At 40.9% G+C, this 17,963-nt stretch overlaps 1 non-coding gene and 1 pseudogene across 1 annotated transcript; one reads left to right on the forward strand and one right to left on the reverse strand.

Annotated features, from left to right (window-relative positions):
- Positions 1-4,593: 4,593 nt before the first annotated feature.
- LOC120105181 lies at positions 4,594-4,691 on the reverse strand (annotated as a pseudogene).
- An 8,522-nt stretch (positions 4,692-13,213) lies between these two features.
- LOC120105180 lies at positions 13,214-13,322 on the forward strand. The gene has a single exon (XR_005507556.1). It is a non-coding gene; the product is annotated as a small nucleolar RNA R71 (small nucleolar RNA).
- The last annotated feature ends 4,641 nt before the right edge of the window (positions 13,323-17,963 follow it).

A 17,963-nucleotide genomic window follows, 5' to 3' on the forward strand; every position in this document is an offset into this window, starting at 1 on the left:
TTGATCCAGCAATCCGACCCCGAGTCGGATATCTTCGGCTCCGCAGCCCGACCTCGAGTCGGCTGCCTCTTGATCCAGCAATCCGACCCCGAGTCGGATATCTTCGGCTCCGCAGCCCGACCCCGAGTCGGCTGCCCCTTGATCCAGCAATCCGACCCCGAGTCGGATATCTTCGGCTCCGCAGCCCGACCCCGAGTCGGCTGCCCCCTGATCCAGTCATCCGACCCCGAGTCGGCAATCTCTCGACAACAACAGACTGTTCCTCTGAGGCACGCCGCGGCCCCCTGCTCCACTACTCCCTGCAACGGCCGTATCCGGCGCTGCCCCACGATCCCCTGTAACAGCCGTACAAAGCGGAGCTCCACTATGCCCTGCCAGGGCCGTACCCAGCGTTGCCCCACGACGCCCTGTAACGGCCATGTCAGTGGCAGCCCCATCGTGCCACACGATGACGAATCCCCGGAAAAACCCCCCAGCCTGATATATATGGGGCTGGGGGGGGAGGGGGAGGGTAAGCAAAGGTTTTCCAGAGTATTCTCTTATCCGTTACTACTATCTCTCCTTCTCCTTCAATCTCCTCTGACTTGATCGTCGGAGAGCCCCCACTACCCCAGTGGTGGTGCGAGGCTTGCCTGCAGGTTTCCCGGTGGAAGGTGGAGCGCAATCAACCCAACTCCAAGGGAACCCCGTTCACACCGCTGTGCCAATCGTTCTCGGTTTGGACCACCAGCAATAGCATGGTTTAGCAAGAAATAAAACTCGGTTGCACTATCTACGGCTGAAGCCGAATATGTTGCTGCCGGAAGTTGTTGTGCTCAAATTTTATGGATCAAGCAACAACTTGAAGATTATGGCATTAAACAAAATAAGATTCACATAAATTGTGATAATATAAGTGCCATAAACCTAACTAAAAATCCAATTCAACACTCAAGAACTAAACATATTGAGATAAGATATCACTTCATAAGAGATCATGTGCTAAATGGTGATGTAATGCTTGAATTTGTTTGCACTGATGATCAACTTGCTGACATCTTTACAAAACCCTTGAGTGAAGATCGATTTTGTGTTCTTAGAAGAGGGTTAGGAGTGATTGATCCATTCTTGTGATACTCCCCTATAATTCATTGATTTTGATGATTAGCTTATATTGGATATAGGATTTCATGTCTATGGTCATCAAATCATTCCTTAAGTTATAAAGATTGATGAGAGCACAAAAGTGCGATCTAAGTACAAATTAACTTAGCCTAATGTTAGCAAAATAATGATAAATAATAGGTGTTAACATTTACATGATTAAATATTTTATCCTTAGCACTTATTATAATTTTTATCATTATATAAATTCATCTCTTCCTAGCTGCAGAACAGAGCCCAGAATCAGCCATTCGCAAGCACCTCAGCATCCTTGCCGCATCCGTGAGCTAGCTCTCCCAAGTTCCAGCCACATCAGCCTTTCTCCCAGCTCTTGGAACCCAGATCAAGTCTTTCTTCCCAGCCATCCGCAAAGCAGCCAACCGTGATCCCAGGACCCGTGAAGCTTCCCACGTCCGCATCCCAGCTCTTCTCGGATCTCCTTCCTCCCCATGTCATCCCAGTTCACAGTGCATCCTAGCAACACGGGAAGCATCCTCCACGTTTGATTCTTCTGGAGCTTTCTCCTGTGTTCCCGCGTGCAAGACACAACCATCCCGAGATCCCAGCTCCGTGATCATGATCCACTTGCGTGCAATCTTCCCAGCAGAATTTCCAGCCGCGTCTCAACTTCCCTCAGCCCTCCGTGTGCAAATCCCAGCACCCTGTGAAGCTTTCCAGCACCAGTGTGGAAGATCGCGATCCACCCGAGCGTCTTCCAGATTTGCGACCCCAAGGAACTGTGTCCGTCTTCTCCGCTTGTGATCCAGCACTCGTCCGCGCTCCATCTCCTGCGTTCGATCCAGCCATTCGAATCCCAAACGCCAGCGGTCCAAGCTTCATCTTCAGCATGAGATCCCAGCATCTCGGGATTTCCGCGATCAGCTCTCATCCGAGTGTCGATCCCACATCCAGCCGTCCACGTCCAAGCTCCCATGATTCCGCATCCAGGTATCTTGCAGCTGGCATGAGAGATCCATCAAGGGGGATATATAAGGGCTCTCTCGGTGGGGGAGAGGGCGCTCATTCTTTCCCATTGAAAAATAGAGGAGGGCCTCTGCCATCCGAAAAAAAAAAGAAGAGAAAGGGAAAAGGGGATGCCCTGTTTCCGAAAATAAAAAGAAAAAAAAGAAGGAAGAGGAACAGGGGAGTTTCTTTTATGTTTATGGCCGGCTAATCCCTTAGGTGAAGGGTGATGGAGGAACCTTTGATATTTTATTTTCTTTCAAGTAAATTCTGAACGATTGATCTCTCTGATTTATATCTATATATGTGTTTTTGATTCTTGCATATTTATCTATGAGATAGATCTTTTACGGTTTATATTTATTGATTCATGGATTGTTTCGATGTTTGATTTGTCGTAGACGTAATCGGCACGATAAATACTTAGATCTTGAATTCATGATTTCAAATTATATACTCCATGATTAGAACTATTCTATCTGATTGATCCTTAATCAAGAATCATGGAATTTAATTGTTGAAAATAATATCATCAAGGGGGAGTCCAGATCCCTACACCATCTTAATCTATCCAACTTCGATTCTCTGTTTACTGATTTATTTTCTATCTGCAAAATATTATCTTAAGCCGTAAATTCATTGAATTAATTAATCTAAAATTATATTAAATAACCTCATATATATTTCGTTTTCTGAGGATTGGACCTCGGACTTCCGAGAATTTACTACTTGTGCGATTCTCCTATACTTGGGAGATTAGTTTCGCGAAAGCATTTTTGCGAACGCATCAAGTTTTTGGCGTCATTGCCGGGGATCGGCTGATTTATTAGTATAATTTTATATTTAATTAGTACTTTAGTAGGTAGTCTTTTTCTTTCGAAAAAAAAAAATTCTTTACTGCTGTTTTTTTATTCCCTACATAGTCTGCATCAAACTCTGATATCGAAGTAATTAACCGTCTGATTGAACTCAAATTTGGTCTTCAGGTGCATGACCTATGTTTCTTTCATCTGAACGGTCTGATTGACATTCTAAAACTTTTAAGACTATTAGATTAATACGAAACCTTGCTGCTTTCTGTTTTGAATTTTCTGCATTTAATTATTTTAGAATCAGAATTTTATTGTTATCATATCTCATTAACCCTTGTTGCTAATTGAAAATTTTAAAAAAAACTTTAAGAAAAAATCAAGGGTGATTATTCAAAAATTAAATTAAAAAAAGAAAAGAGAAAAAACCTAAAATTTCAAATTTCAAATTTTAGAATTCCAATTTCAAACTTCAACTCATAAAATTTAAAAAAAAAAATAAATAATTTGCTTGATCACCTATTCAATGAAATTTAATGTCATGTCATAAAACATTAAAAAAAAAATCTCTTGATTGTTGCATATAGTATAAGGCATCAGCATAAAATATTCTAAGGGCTGAACCCATTTAAAAAGATAAGGTCGGAATTTCATCACTCGTCCTTAGCCCAAAAATCACCCCATTGCATAAATATCCTAAGCTTAACTAAAATCAACTAGACGTTGGCCCCTAAGGACATTCGAGCTCAATAGGACGAAGACCACCGAAAGTTGCACCAATTTCACTTTGTGGCTTAGTTGATGTCTAAGCAAGCTTTGTCTCTATAAGGGAGATAGTTCATCTGTTCGAGGCAAGTGGGTTTTAGGTGGAACCTTTGCGAACGCATCGTGACCCCTCCACTTACCTGGGTGCTTACCTGGTCAACTCGGTTCATTAGACCGGATTGGAGGCTTAGGTGCCCTCTTCAAACCAGTTAGGAGCTGTCTAGAAATTTAAGAAAAACATTAGAAATTGAGGTGTAATGTTCTGTTGCATGTTTGATTGTGAATAGATTTTTGTTTTAGGATGTCGTTTTAGGATATCTTTAGTTGGTACTTATATTTATATTTATTTTTTAAAAAAAAATATAAAAAAAAATTTAATTAAATTTTGTATGCTAGGTTGGAATAGGGACAACACTGGGCGTTTGAATCGAAAATTTTTTGACAGTTCCTTAAATCAAAATATTGAAACTCTTTCGCAAAATCTCAGATCTAGTGAGATGGCTGATGATGATGTAGGAAGTCACCATGGTGATGAAGGTAGACCTCTAGTTATGACACTTCGACAATACTTACACCCCACTAGGACTAGTCAACCTTCATGCATGATTATTCCTGAAAACGTAGGACACTTTGAAATCAACCAGGAGTAATTCCATTGCTGCCAAAGTATCGTGGAATGGAATCCGAGAACCCTTATTTTCACCTTAAGGATTTTGAGGAAATTAGCATCACATTTAGAGTGCCAAATGTATCGGAAGACGTCCTTAAATTGACCTTGTTTACTTTTTCCTTAAAGGATAAAGCCAAAACATGGCTGAACTTCTTGAGACCTAGATCGCTAGGAACATGGCATGATATGCAGAGAGAATTCTTGAAAAAAATCTTTTCCGCACAAAGGACTAACTTTTTGAAAAGGCACATTAGTAACTTCCAACAAAAAGACCATGAAACATTTTATGAATGCTGGGAGAGATTTAAATATTTGCTTCTCTCTTGTCCTCATCATGGGTTTGAAACATGGAGAACCATTAGTTTCTTTTATGAAGGGTTGTCTCCACAGTTAAAACAATTTATAGAGACTATGTGCAATGGTCTATTTTTGGAAAAGCAACCCGATGAGGCATGGGACTATTTAGATTCTCTCGCAGAGACTGCACAATTATGGGATACAGGGGATAGAGTGAATAAACCTTTACCTAAGCCTACTAGCATTGGACATGGGGGCCTTTACAACCTTAGTACTCAGGATGATATTCAGGCTAAAATGGCAGCCCTTACTAGGAAGGTAGAGGAAATTGAACTTAGAAGGATTGAACCCGTCAAGACCGTAGAACATAACAGCCAGTGTTGTAGGATTTGCGAGATGCCTGGCCATCTCACCACTGATTGCCCCACAATACCCGCATTCAAGAAAGTCTTGCACGATCAGGCCAATGTTATGAATACCTATCAAAAATCTTTCAATAATCTTTTTTCGGGTACTTACAACCTTGGATGGAAGAACCATCCAAATTTCAGGTGGAGGAATGACTGGTGCAAAAATAAAACTGTTCTCCCAAGTGCAGGAGAATCGCACAAGTAGTATAACTCGGAAGTCCGAGGTCGATTCCTCAGGGAATGATCTATGGATTATTAGCGTAATCTTTCGATGTAATTTTTAGTCGATCTTTAGAAATTAAAAGCAGAGAATAATATGTGACTAAACAACGTTCAAGAATATAGAGAAGGCTAGGGATCCGGAATCTTCCTTGACAATATTACTTTCAACAAATAAACTCGGCGATTCTTGATTAAGGATTAATAAGATGGGGTAGTTCTAATCATGGAGTATACAATCTGAAAACATGAATTAAATATCCAAGTATTTATCGTGCCGGTTACGTCTACGACAAATCAAGCATCGAAATAATCCATGCATCAATATATATAAACCATGCAAGATCTATCTAATAAATAAATATGCAAGAACCCAAAACATACCAATGGATATAAAACAATTAGAATTAAAGTTTAGAGTGTACTTGATGAAAGCAACATGACAAGGGTTCATCCATCACCCTTTGCCAAAGAAATTAGCAAGACATTACAAACATCAACATCCCTCCCTTTCTCACTCTCTATATTTTTTTTTCTTCTTTTTTATTTTCGGAAACAGGGCATCCCCTGTTTCCCTTTCTCTTCTTCTTTCTTGTTTTCTTCCCCTGCAGCAGCCCGACGCCTCCCTTTTTCTTCCGAATCAGCTCCCCTATTCTTCCTCCTCCTCCCCTTCTTATAGATCGCCGGAGCATGGAGTGGAGGAGAAGCGGGTGTGGGATCTCGGGAGGTAGCTGTGGAGGTGATTGCGGGAAGGAAGCTGGCTGCGTGATTCCTTGGATGCGGAAGGAAGGAGGCGCGGGCTGGGGCTGAGGAGGAGCGATCGTGGGAGGCTGGATCACGGCAGATTGCTCGCGCTGAGGGGGTCTAATGCTGGTCCGGCAGATGGCTGAGAGCGCGGGAGAAGCGGACACGGTGGAGACGGGATGCTGGGAGGCTTCACAGGCTCGGGCGCTGGAGCCGATCGGGTGCGACGCTGTGGAAGAGGAGAACATGGACGAGATGGATGCCGGATGAATCGCGAAGGCTGGGATCAGGGAAGACGTTGACTGCGGAAGCTTGAAACGGGGAAAGAAAACGATGCGGGATGCTGGGCGGCTTCACAGGCTCGGGTGGACGCTAGGATATGTGGTTGCACGCTGAAGAACGAAGATGGAGGAAGCTGGGAGACGATCACGGGCTGTTGGGGAGGTCGCCGAGATGGTCATGAATGGCTGCAGGCGAGATCAACGGGATGCTGGGGGTTTCACGGGTGGCTGGGAGAAGCGTGAGATGGGCGCAGGTCACAGATCGCGATCTCCTCCGGACGGCGGCTGGGAAGCTTCACGGGCTGCAAGGATGGGAGAGTTGATCGCTTGCCAAAAGGGTGGATGGCTGTGATCGTTCCCTTTGAATGGTCACCAAGTGTTGCTCCAGTGTGATTAGGCTTGGCTGCAACTCGTGGTTGTGAGCTTGATGAATGATAGGTTTGACCAAGCCATAGTGAGATTGGGTGCGTATGATTTGGGGCTATGCATCTTTCTGAACCCAATTATACCAAATGTGCATTTTATCTCTGATTTGTGCCAAATAAAAAAAATATGAAATTAATGCAGCTCTTTTATCATTATTTGTTGGAAATAATATTAATTTAAGCTGTGTGTAGATCGCACTTTTGTGCTCTCATCACACCCCCCAACTAGCTTATTGCTAGTCTCTAGCAATTAACGAGCAAATAATAATATGAGAGTACAAAAAGTGTTGGTCAATCATTTGACTTTTTATTAAAGTTAAAGACATAAAACTAAGATATGTACCCACTTTCGTAGGGTATCACGATTGCACTTAGCACGTGCAACAAGCCGTTAAACCCCTAGGTTACCCTAGTGGACGAGTATTGTCTCGTGAGGATTTTCAGGGATGTTACCCACAAACATCATTCATAAAATGATATACAATGAAATCTAAGTCAATACACATGTGATATATGTTTTTTTTTTTTTTTTTTTCAAGCTTAGCAACTATCAAAGCAAGGGGAATACTAAAGTGTAGTATGCATAAACAGAATGACTTTCTTAGAGCACTAATACCTCCACCACAACATGGTACCGCTTGAATTTTAGGTGCACTACTCAAGTTCGCAAGTGTTTACTACAGTTTATTAGAACCTGATCTATCAAATTTTCAGAATATCACATGTTGTCTACATTCGTCAAGAATGGTTCGTATGTAAAGAAAGAGCTATCAATCCCAACTAAGTATCCAAAGTACACAAAGGTCCAATACAATGGAGTCAAACCAGCCATTACCACATGTCACTGGGTTCAGCCCGACCAACCCTATTCATGTTTTTTTTTTTTTTTTTTTTTAACCAATATGGTGATTACAATAGTCCAACCCCCTTAGGCTCTAGCAAGGTCCATGTAGCGAGTTTTCGGCCAATGACTCTTGATCCAGTTGGCTCAAGGCATTAGGTGAAAACACCCCTCAGGCTTAATTACTCGAACCAAACTACGCCACGAGGTTGGACTTGTCATCTCCTCATTTATTTATTTATTTAATTTTTTTTATTTTTTTTTCAAAATAGAGAAGGTAAACTGAACCATATAATGTGACTGCAACGTGACTATAGGTCAACCAAGATCGGAACATAAGGCACTTAGATGATCTAGCCGGGGTATTCAACCTCTATCTTTATGTGAAAACCAAATCAAGAACCTTATAGTACGGACAAGGATACTCGTACTTCTTTTACAGATATGGCTTAATAAAAATGCATTAAACAAATGTGAACTCCTGAGGCCTTCCTATAATCATTAAATACATGTGCGGGGATCTAATAATAGGTCTCTAATCCGTCATAGTACGCATGTATTCCTTGCCTTAATAGTTGCACAAACTCAATATGAAAATACATGTGCATTTGCTTAGAAAAGAATGCAAAAACTTTTTTTTTTTTTTTTTTCAAAATACTTCCCTCCCCCCAACTTAAACATTGCATTGTCCTCAATGTAATAGATACAAGAAAGCTATAATGAAAGACAGTAGAGAAAATAATATTGAAGAGAAGAAGAATACCTTGAACTGTTGATATCCAGAAAATAAAATCTACAAAACTAGAAAAATAATCCTAACTAATATACACATACCTTTGCCTTCATGCTCAGTCATAAGAAGGCTTCCCCAAGGAAAAGGAGTTCTCTTCATCTGCAAAATTCTCAAGAAAAGGTTTTAACCTATGTCCATTTACCTTAAAAATTCTACCATCCCGTGGATTCTCAATCTCAACCGCCCCATGTGGAAAAATAGTTTTTATAATGTAAGGGCCTGTCCATCTCGATCGCAACTTACCAGGAAACAGATGTAAGCGGGAATCATATAAAAGAACTTTTTGCAAAGGTTCAAAAGATTTTTTTAAAATTGATTTATCATGTAAGATCTTCATTCGTTCTTTGCAAATTTTAGCATTGTCATAAGCATCTCTGCGAATCTCATTAAGCTCGTTTAATTGCAATTTTCTAGCTAGACCGGCATCTTGTAAATCAAAATTCAATTTTCTAATTGCCCAATACGATTTATGTTCTATTTCTACGGACAAATGACACGCTTTTTCGTAGACTAGCCGGTAGGGAGACATGCCAAGATTGGTTTTATATGCAGTCCGATAGGCCCATAATGCATCTGATAGTTTTAAGGACCAATCTTTTCGTGATGGATTTACCGTTTTTTCTAAAATACGCTTGATTTCCCTATTGGCTAATTCTACTTGGCCACTAGTTTGCGGGTGATATGGGGTAGCAACTCTGTGGGTGACACCATACTTTTTTAATAATGTCTCAAAAGGCTTATTACAAAAATGTTTTCCACCGTCACTAATTATAACCTTGGGCATCCCAAATCGTGAAAAAATATTTTCTTTTAAAAACTTCAGGACAGGTTTGTGATCATTGGTCTTACAAGCAACAGCTTCTACCCATTTGGACACATATTCGACACCGACTAAAATGTACTCATATCCAAAAGACGGTGGGAATGGGCCCATAAAATCGATACCCCAACAATCGAAAATTTCGATAATAGTAATGGGTTGAAGAGGCATCATTTGCCTACGAGTTAGACTTTCAATACGTTGACATGGATCACATGTCTTGCAGAACTCGTGGGCATCTTTGAACATAGTGGGCCAATAGAAACCACATTGCAAAACTTTTGCAACAGTTTTCTTAGAGGCAAAGTGTCCACCGCAAGCATCAGTGTGGCAGAAAGAGAGTACGCTTTGTATATCATGATCCGGTATGCATCATCTAAAGATTTGATCATTGCAATATTTAAATAAATAGGGTTCGTCATAGTAATAATTCTTTACTTTGCGCAAGAAAATTTTTTTATCTGTCGACCCCCAATGTTCCGGCATCCGGCTTGTAACAAGAAAATTTACAATATCTGCATACCATGGTATACTAGAAAGTGCAAACAACTGCTCTTCAGGGAATGAGTCCTTGATGGAAAATTGTGGCACTGAATCATGAAAAACTAATCGTGATAAATGGTCAGCAACCACATTCTCTACTCCTTTTTTATCTTTGATAGTGATGTCAAATTCTTGGAGTAGAAGTATCCATCGTATTAAGCGTGGTTTGGCTTCTTTCTTATCCAACAAATATTTTAGTACCGCATGGTCCGTGAAGATAACAATAGGAGCACCAAGGATATAGGAGCGAAATTTATCTAAGGCAAATACTACTGCAAGCAATTCCTTCTCGGTGGTAGTGTAATTCATTTGAGCATCGTTTAAGGTTTTGCTTGCATAGTAAATGACATATGGCTTATTATCCTTGCATTGTCCTAGGACAGCTCCTATCGCATAGTCGCTAGCGTCGCACATAATCTCAAAAGGTAATGACCAATCGGGTGGTCGCACAATGGGTGCAGTGCTAAGCATAGACTTCAACTTTTCGAATGCCTCCTGACAGGTTTCAGTCCAATTGAACGGTGTATCTAGGGATAGGAGATTACATAATGGTCGAGATATGACACTAAAGTCCTTGATGAACCTCCTATAAAATCCGGCGTGACCCAAAAATGATCTAACATCTCTAACCGTCTTGGGTGCAGGTAGCTTAGCAATTAAATCAGTCTTAGCTCTATCTACTTCCATGCCCTTCGATGAAACAATATGTCCTAAGACAATTCTCTTTGGCACCATGAAGTGGCATTTCTCCCAATTCAGTATCAAATTCTTTTCCATACATCGAGCTAAGACAGCTTGTAAATGTGACAGGCAATCATCAAATGTGTCGCCAAAAACGGAGAAGTCGTCCATGAACACTTCCAAAAATTTCTCGTTCATGTCTTCAAAGATGCTGAGCATGCATCTTTGGAATGTTGCAGGTGCATTACACAACCCGAATGGCATTCGTCGGAAAGCAAATGTGCCAAAAGGACAAGTGAAGGTAGTCTTCTCTTGATCTTCCGGTGAAATTTCAATTTGATAATATCCCGAATAGCCATCGAGAAAATAATAGAAATCATGCCCTGCAACCCTCTCCAATACTTGGTCTAGGAAGGGTAGAGGAAAGTGATCCTTTCGTGTGACCAAATTCAGCTTTCGGTAGTCAACACACATGCGCCAACTCGTCGGGACACGAGTTGGAACTAATTCACCTTGTTCATTTTCTACTACCGTCAAACCCGATTTCTTAGGAACGACTTGAGTAGGGCTTACCCACTTGCTGTCGGAAATTGGGTAAATAATACCCACGTCAAGCAACTTGAGGACTTCTGCCTTAACCACATCTCTCATCGTAGGATTCAACCTTCGTTGCATTTGCCTTGTGGTTTTGGCATTGTCCTCTAAATATATCCGGTGCGTGCAAATTAAGGGGCTAATTCCCTTCAAATCGGCAATAGACCATCCTAAAGCTCCCTTATGATTTTTTAGAACACCAAGTAATTTTCTTTCTTGGATATGATCAAGTCCAGACGAGATAATTACAGAAAAAGTGTCATTAAGTCCAAGAAAGGCATACTTAAGTTCCTTTGGTAAGGGTTTTAATTCGAGCTTGGGTGCTTGCTCATGGGATGGTACTATTTTCGCCTCTTGAGGCGACAACCTCTCAAATTCTCCTACTTTCGGTCTCCACCCAGTGACCATCTTAATATCCAGATTATCCACAATAGGTGTGACTGACAAATCATCATCATTAGTTCCATTAAGACATTGATCAATTAAGCTATCATCGGATGGGTCTTTAATTGCTTTAGCTAACAAATATTCTTCTGCGATGGTTTCAACCCAATCAACCTCCTTACTCTCTTCGAAATCATTGGGTTGTTTGCACACAAAAAAAATATTCAGTTCTAGGGTCATGTTACCAAAAGAAAGCTTCATGACGCCATTTCTACAATTAATTAATGCATTAAAAGTCGCAAGGAATGGACGTCCTAAAATGACCGGAATCTGAGATTGTGAGTTCGAAGCCGGATGTGTGTCCAATACAATAAAATCTACAGGAAAGTAGAACTTGTCTACTTGGACTAATACATCCTCGATAATTCCCCTTGGAATTTTAACTGATCTGTCAGCTAATTGCAAAGTGACGGAGGTTGGCTTCAACTCACCTAAACCAAGTTGCTCATAGACAGAATATGGCAACAAATTCACACTCGCCCCTAAATCTAACAATGCTCGCTCTATCCTAAAGTCACCTATGATGCATGAGATGGTTGGGCAACCTGGATCTTTATATTTAGGGAGAATATTGTGCTGCAAAATAGCACTCACATTTTCAGTTAAAAATGCCTTCTTCTTAACATTTAATCGGCGCTTAACAGTACACAAGTCCTTCAAAAATTTGGCATATGAGGGTACTTGTTTGATTGCATCAAGAAGAGGTATATTGATTTTTACTTGTTTAAAAAGCTCAAGAATTTCAGAGTTAGGTTCGAGCTTTTGTAACGGCTTTAACCGTTGTGGAAAAGATGGAGGAAAAGGACATTCAACTTTTTTGGTAGAAGTTGGGACCTCAACTTCTTCTTTGTCCCTTTCATCGACTTTGGGAGCATCAGAATTAGAAGTGACTTGCGGTCTTGATGGGACGGTTTGATCAATGACTTTCCCATTACGCAAAGTCATGATGCTCTTTGCATGCTCTGTATGCGAACTAGAAGGAGCCGTATTATTACTACCGTGCACTTGTGGGTTAGGTTGGGGTTGAGCTGGAAGCTTACCCTTCTCTTGGGTACTTAGGACGGTAGTCAACATTGACAATTGGTTCCTTATGTCTTCAAAATTTCGAGTATTTTGAGCATTGATATTAGCTTGACCTTGTAGAAAAGTTTGTATGGATTGCAAGGTATCCTCGATATTTGGCTTTTGAGAAGGTGATGGTGCATAAGTAGGATGTGCAGGTGGAGGAGCTGAATGGTGTGACTGTTGAGGATGATCGTTTCTCCACCTAAAGTTTGGATGATTCTTCCAACCAGGGTTATAGGTATTCGAGTATGGATCGTTATAAGGCTTTTGGTAGGAGTTCATAGCATTTGCTTGATCGTGCAAGACTTCTTCGAATGCCGGTATGGTGGGGCAATCTGTAGTGGTATGACTCGACATATCGCAGATACCACAACACTCGTTTCTAAGCTCTATAGTTTTGACAGGCTCAACCTTCCTAAGCTCAATTTCTTCTACCTTCCTAGTGAGGGCTGCCATTTTAGCATGAAGATCATCCTCAGTTCTAAGGTTGTAAAGGCCTCCCTGTACAGAGCTAGTAGGCTTAGGCAAAGACTTATTGTTTCTATCCCCGTTATCCCAAAGTTGGGCAGTCTCAGCAAGGGAATCCAAATACTCCCATGCCTCATCAGGTTGTTTTTCTAAGAATCTACCATTGCACATCTCTACAAATTGTTTCAACTGTGGAGATAAACCTTCATAAAAGAAGCTAATGGTTCTCCAAGTTTCAAATCCGTGATGAGGGCATGAGAGAAGAAGGTCTTTAAATCTTTCCCAACATTCATAAAATGTTTCATTATCTTTTTGTTGGAAATTGCTGATATGTCTTTTCAAAAAGTTAGTCCTTTGTGTGGGGAAGAACTTCTTTAAAAATTCTCTCTGCATATCTTGCCAATTTCTTATTGATCTAGGTCGCAAAGAGTTTAGCCATGTTTTGGACTTATCCTTTAGAGAGAAAGGAAACAATGTCAACTTGAGGACATCCTCGGTGACATTTGGCACTCTAAATGTAATGCTCAGTTCTTCAAAATCCTTTAAATGAAGATACGGACTCTCGGACTCTAACCCGTGGAACTTGGGCAGCAATTGGATTACCCCGGGTTTGATGTCAAAATGTCCTACATTATCAGGAAAAATTATGCATGAAGGCTGACTAGTCCTAGCCGGTTGTAGGTATTGTCTTAGAGTCATAACATGGGGTTCTCGTTCTCGATTGTGGTGACTCCCCGCATCTTCATTTAAATCAGCCATCTCACAAGGTGTGAGATACTGCGAAGGAATTTCAGAGGTATGTCCTAAGGGATGATCTAAAGTTGTACGACTTAATCGACCAGTGTCATCCCTATTCCACTCTAGCATGCAAAATATTTCCCCCTCTTTTTTTTTTCTTTTTTTCTTTTTTTTTAAAAAAAAATAATATAAGTACCAACTAAAGATACCCTAAAACGACATCCTAAAACAAAAATCCTATTCACAATCAAACATGCAACAAAACATTACACCTCAATTTCTAATGTTTTTCTTAAATTTCTAGACAGCTCCTAACTGGTTTGAAGAGGACACCTAAGCCTCCAATCCGGTCTAATGAACCGAGTTGACCAGGTAAGCTCCCAGGTAAGTGGAGGGGTCACGATGCGTTCGCAAAGGTCCCACTTAAAACCCACTTGCCTCGAACAGATGAACTGTCTCCCTTATAGGGACAAAGCTTGCCTAGACATCAACTAAGCCACAGAGCGAAATTGGTGCAACTTTCGGTGATCTTCGTCCTATTGAGCTCGAATGTCCTTAGGGGCCAATGTCTAGTTGATTTTAGTTAAGCTTGGGACATTTATGCACTGGGGTGATTTTTGGGCTAAAGACGAGCGATGAAATCCCGACCTTATCTTTTTAAATGGGTTCAGCCCTTAGAATATTTTATGCTGATGCCTTATACTATATGCAACAATCAAGATATTTTTTTTTTAATATTTTATGACATGACATTAAATTTCATTGAATAGGTGATCAAGCAAATTATTTATTTATTTTTTTAAAAAAAATTTTGTGAGTTATAGTTTGAAATTTGAATTCTGAAATTTGAAATTTGAAATTTTAGGTTTTCCCTTTTTTTTTTTTATTTTTGAATAATCACCCTTGATCTGTTCTTAAGGTTTCTTTTCTTCAATTTTTAATTAGCAACAAGGGTTAATGAGATATAATAACAATAAATTCTGATTCTAAAAAAATTAAATGCAGAAAATTTAAAACAGAAATCAGCAAGATTTTATATTAATCTAATGGTCTTAAAAGTCTCAAAATGTCAATCAGACCGTTCAGATTATTCAACAATGTGTCGTGCACTAGCTGACCAAATTTGAGTCAAATCAGACTGCTCATTTCTATGATATCAGAGTTTGATGCAAACTGTGCAGGGAATTAAAAATAGTAGTAAAGATGCAATTTTTTTTTTTTTTTCAAAAGAAAAATACTAACTACTAAGGTAAAAATTAAATCTAAAATTATACTAATAACTCAGCCGTTCCCCGGCAACGGCGCCAAAAACTTGGTGCAAAAATAAAACTGTTCTCCTAAGTGCAGGAGAATCGCACAAGTAGTATAACTCGGAAGTCCGAGGTCGATTCCTCAGGGAACGATCTATGGATTATTAGCGTAATCTTTCGATGTAATTTTTAGTCGATCTTTAGAAATTAAAAGCAGAGAATAATATGTGATTAAACAACGTTCAAGAATATAGAGAAGGCTAGGGATCCGGAATCTTCCTTGACAATATTACTTTCAACAAATAAACTCGGCGATTCTTGATTAAGGATTAACAAGATGGGGTAGTTCTAATCATGGAGTATACAATCTGAAAACATGAATTAAATATCCAAGTATTTATCGTGCCGGTTACGTCTACGACAAATCAAGCATCGAAATAATCCATGCATCAATATATATAAACCATGCAAGATCTATCTAATAAATAAATATGCAAGAACCCAAAATATACCAATGGATATAAAACAATTAGAATTAAAGTTTAGAGTGTACTTGATGAAAGCAACATGACAAGGGTTCATCCATCACCCTTTGCCAAAGGAATTAGCAAGACATTACAAATATCAACATCCCTCCCTTTCTCACTCTCTATATTTTTTTTTCTTCTTTTTTATTTTCGGAAACAGGGCATCCCCTGTTTCCCTTTCTCTTCTTCTTTCTTGTTTTCTTCCCCTGCAGCAGCCCGACGCCTCCCTTTTTCTTCCGAATCAGCTCCCCTATTCTTCCTCCTCCTCCCCTTCTTATAGATCGCCGGAGCATGGAGTGGAGGAGAAGCGGGTGCGGGATCTCGGGAGGTAGCTGTGGAGGTGATTGCGGGAAGGAAGCTGGCTGCGTGATTCCTTGGATGCGGAAGGAAGGAGGCGCGGGCTGGGGCTGAGGAGGAGCGATCGTGGGAGGCTGGATCACGGCAGATTGCTCGCGCTGAGGGGGTCTGATGCTGGTCCGGCAGATGGCTGAGAGCACGGGAGAAGCGGACACGATGGAGACGGGATGCTGGGAGGCTTCACAGGCTCGGGCGCTGGAGCCGATCGGGTGCGACGCTGTGGAAGAGGACAACGCGGACGAGATGGATGCCGGATGAATCGCGAAGGCTGGGATCAGGGAAGACGTTGACTGCGGAAGCTTGAAACGGGGAAAGAAAACGATGCGGGATGCTGGGCGGCTTCACAGGCTCGGGTGGACGCTAGGATATGTGGTTGCACGCTGAAGAACGAAGATGGAGGAAGCTGGGAGACGATCACGGGCTGTTGGGGAGGTCGCCGAGATGGTCATGAATGGCTGCAGGCGAGATCAACGGGATGCTGGGGGTTTCACGGGTGGCTGGGAGAAGCGTGAGATGGGCGCAGGTCACGGATCGCGATCTCCTCCGGACGGCGGCTGGGAAGCTTCACGGGCTGCAAGGATGGGAGAGTTGATCGCTTGCCAAAAGGGTGGATGGCTGTGATCGTTCCCTTTGAATGGTCACCAAGTGTTGCTCCAGTGTGATTAGGCTTGGCTGCTACTCGTGGTTGTTAGCTCGATGAATGATAGGTTTGACCAAGCCATAGTGAGATTGGGTGCGTATGATTTGGGGTTATGCATCTTTCTGAACCCAATTATACCAAATGTGCATTTTATCTCTGATTTGTGCCAAATAAAAAAAATATGAAATTAATGCAGCTCTTTTATCATTATTTGTTGGAAATAATATTAATTTAAGCTGTGTGTAGATCGCACTTTTGTGCTCTCATCAATGACCAACCTCAACAAGTATATAACCCAACTCCTCCACCTCCGCAACCTCATTATGCACACGCACCCCCTCAAAAATCCAGTCTCGAAGAAACTTTGCAATCTTTCATGCAAGGTCAAGCTAAAATCAATGATGAATTAAGAATCAACTGACAACGCTGACCACTGCTTTAAGTGCTCAAGAGAAGGATAAGCTACCAGCTCAACCACAACCTAACCCTCAAGTCTATGGCGGTAGCAATGCATCATCTTCAACTTCGCATAAAGAACAAGCGAAGAGTATAATAACTTTGCAAAGTGGAAAGGTTATTGACCGACCAGTCCCAGAACAAACTCAAGTCATACCTGATTCTGACCCTCCCAAGATAAAAGAAAAGGATAACGAAGAAACTGAAGTACCAACATCTACTGAAAAAATTAAATGTCCTTTTCTAGCACCATTTCCACAAAGATTAAAGCCCTTGCAAAAGCTTGAACCAAACTCTGAAATTCTTGAGCTTTTTAAGCAAGTAAAAATCTATGTACCTCTTCTTGATGCAATCAAACAAGTGCCTTCATATGCAAAATTTTTGAAGTATTTGTGCACTGTTAAGCGTCGTTTAAATGTCAAGAAGAAGGCATTTCTGGCTGAAAATGTGAGTGCAATTTTACAGCATAACATTCTTCCTAAATATAAGGATCCAGGTTGCCCAACTATCTCGTGCATCATTGGCAATTTTAGGATTGAGCGAGCATTGCTAGATTTAGGAGTGAGTGTGAACTTGTTGCCATATACGGTATATGAGCAACTCGGTTTGGGTGAGTTGAAGCCAACAACTGTGACCTTACAATTAGCTGATAGGTCAGTGAAGGTTCCTAGAGGAATTATCGAAGATGTGTTGGTCCAAGTAGATAAGTTCTATTTTCCTATCGACTTTATCGTACTGGACATACATCCGGCTTCCAATTCACCATCTCAGATTCCGGTCATCTTAGGACGTCCATTTCTTGCAACTTCTAATGCATTGATTAATTGTAGGAATGGTGTCATGAAGCTTTCTTTTGGCAATATGACCTTGGAACTGAACGTCTTTAGTGTAGGCAAACAACCCAGTGATCATGAACAAAGTAAGGAAGTTGAATGGGTTGAAACCATTGCGGAAGAATATCTGTTAAAAGAAACATTTACTGAATCGGCCGATAATGGTTTAATAGATTGGTGTTCCGAA

The sequence above is a fragment of the Phoenix dactylifera genome, unplaced genomic scaffold (assembly GCF_009389715.1).
Source record: "Phoenix dactylifera cultivar Barhee BC4 unplaced genomic scaffold, palm_55x_up_171113_PBpolish2nd_filt_p 000218F, whole genome shotgun sequence".
Classification (NCBI taxonomy): Eukaryota; Viridiplantae; Streptophyta; class Magnoliopsida; order Arecales; family Arecaceae; genus Phoenix; species Phoenix dactylifera.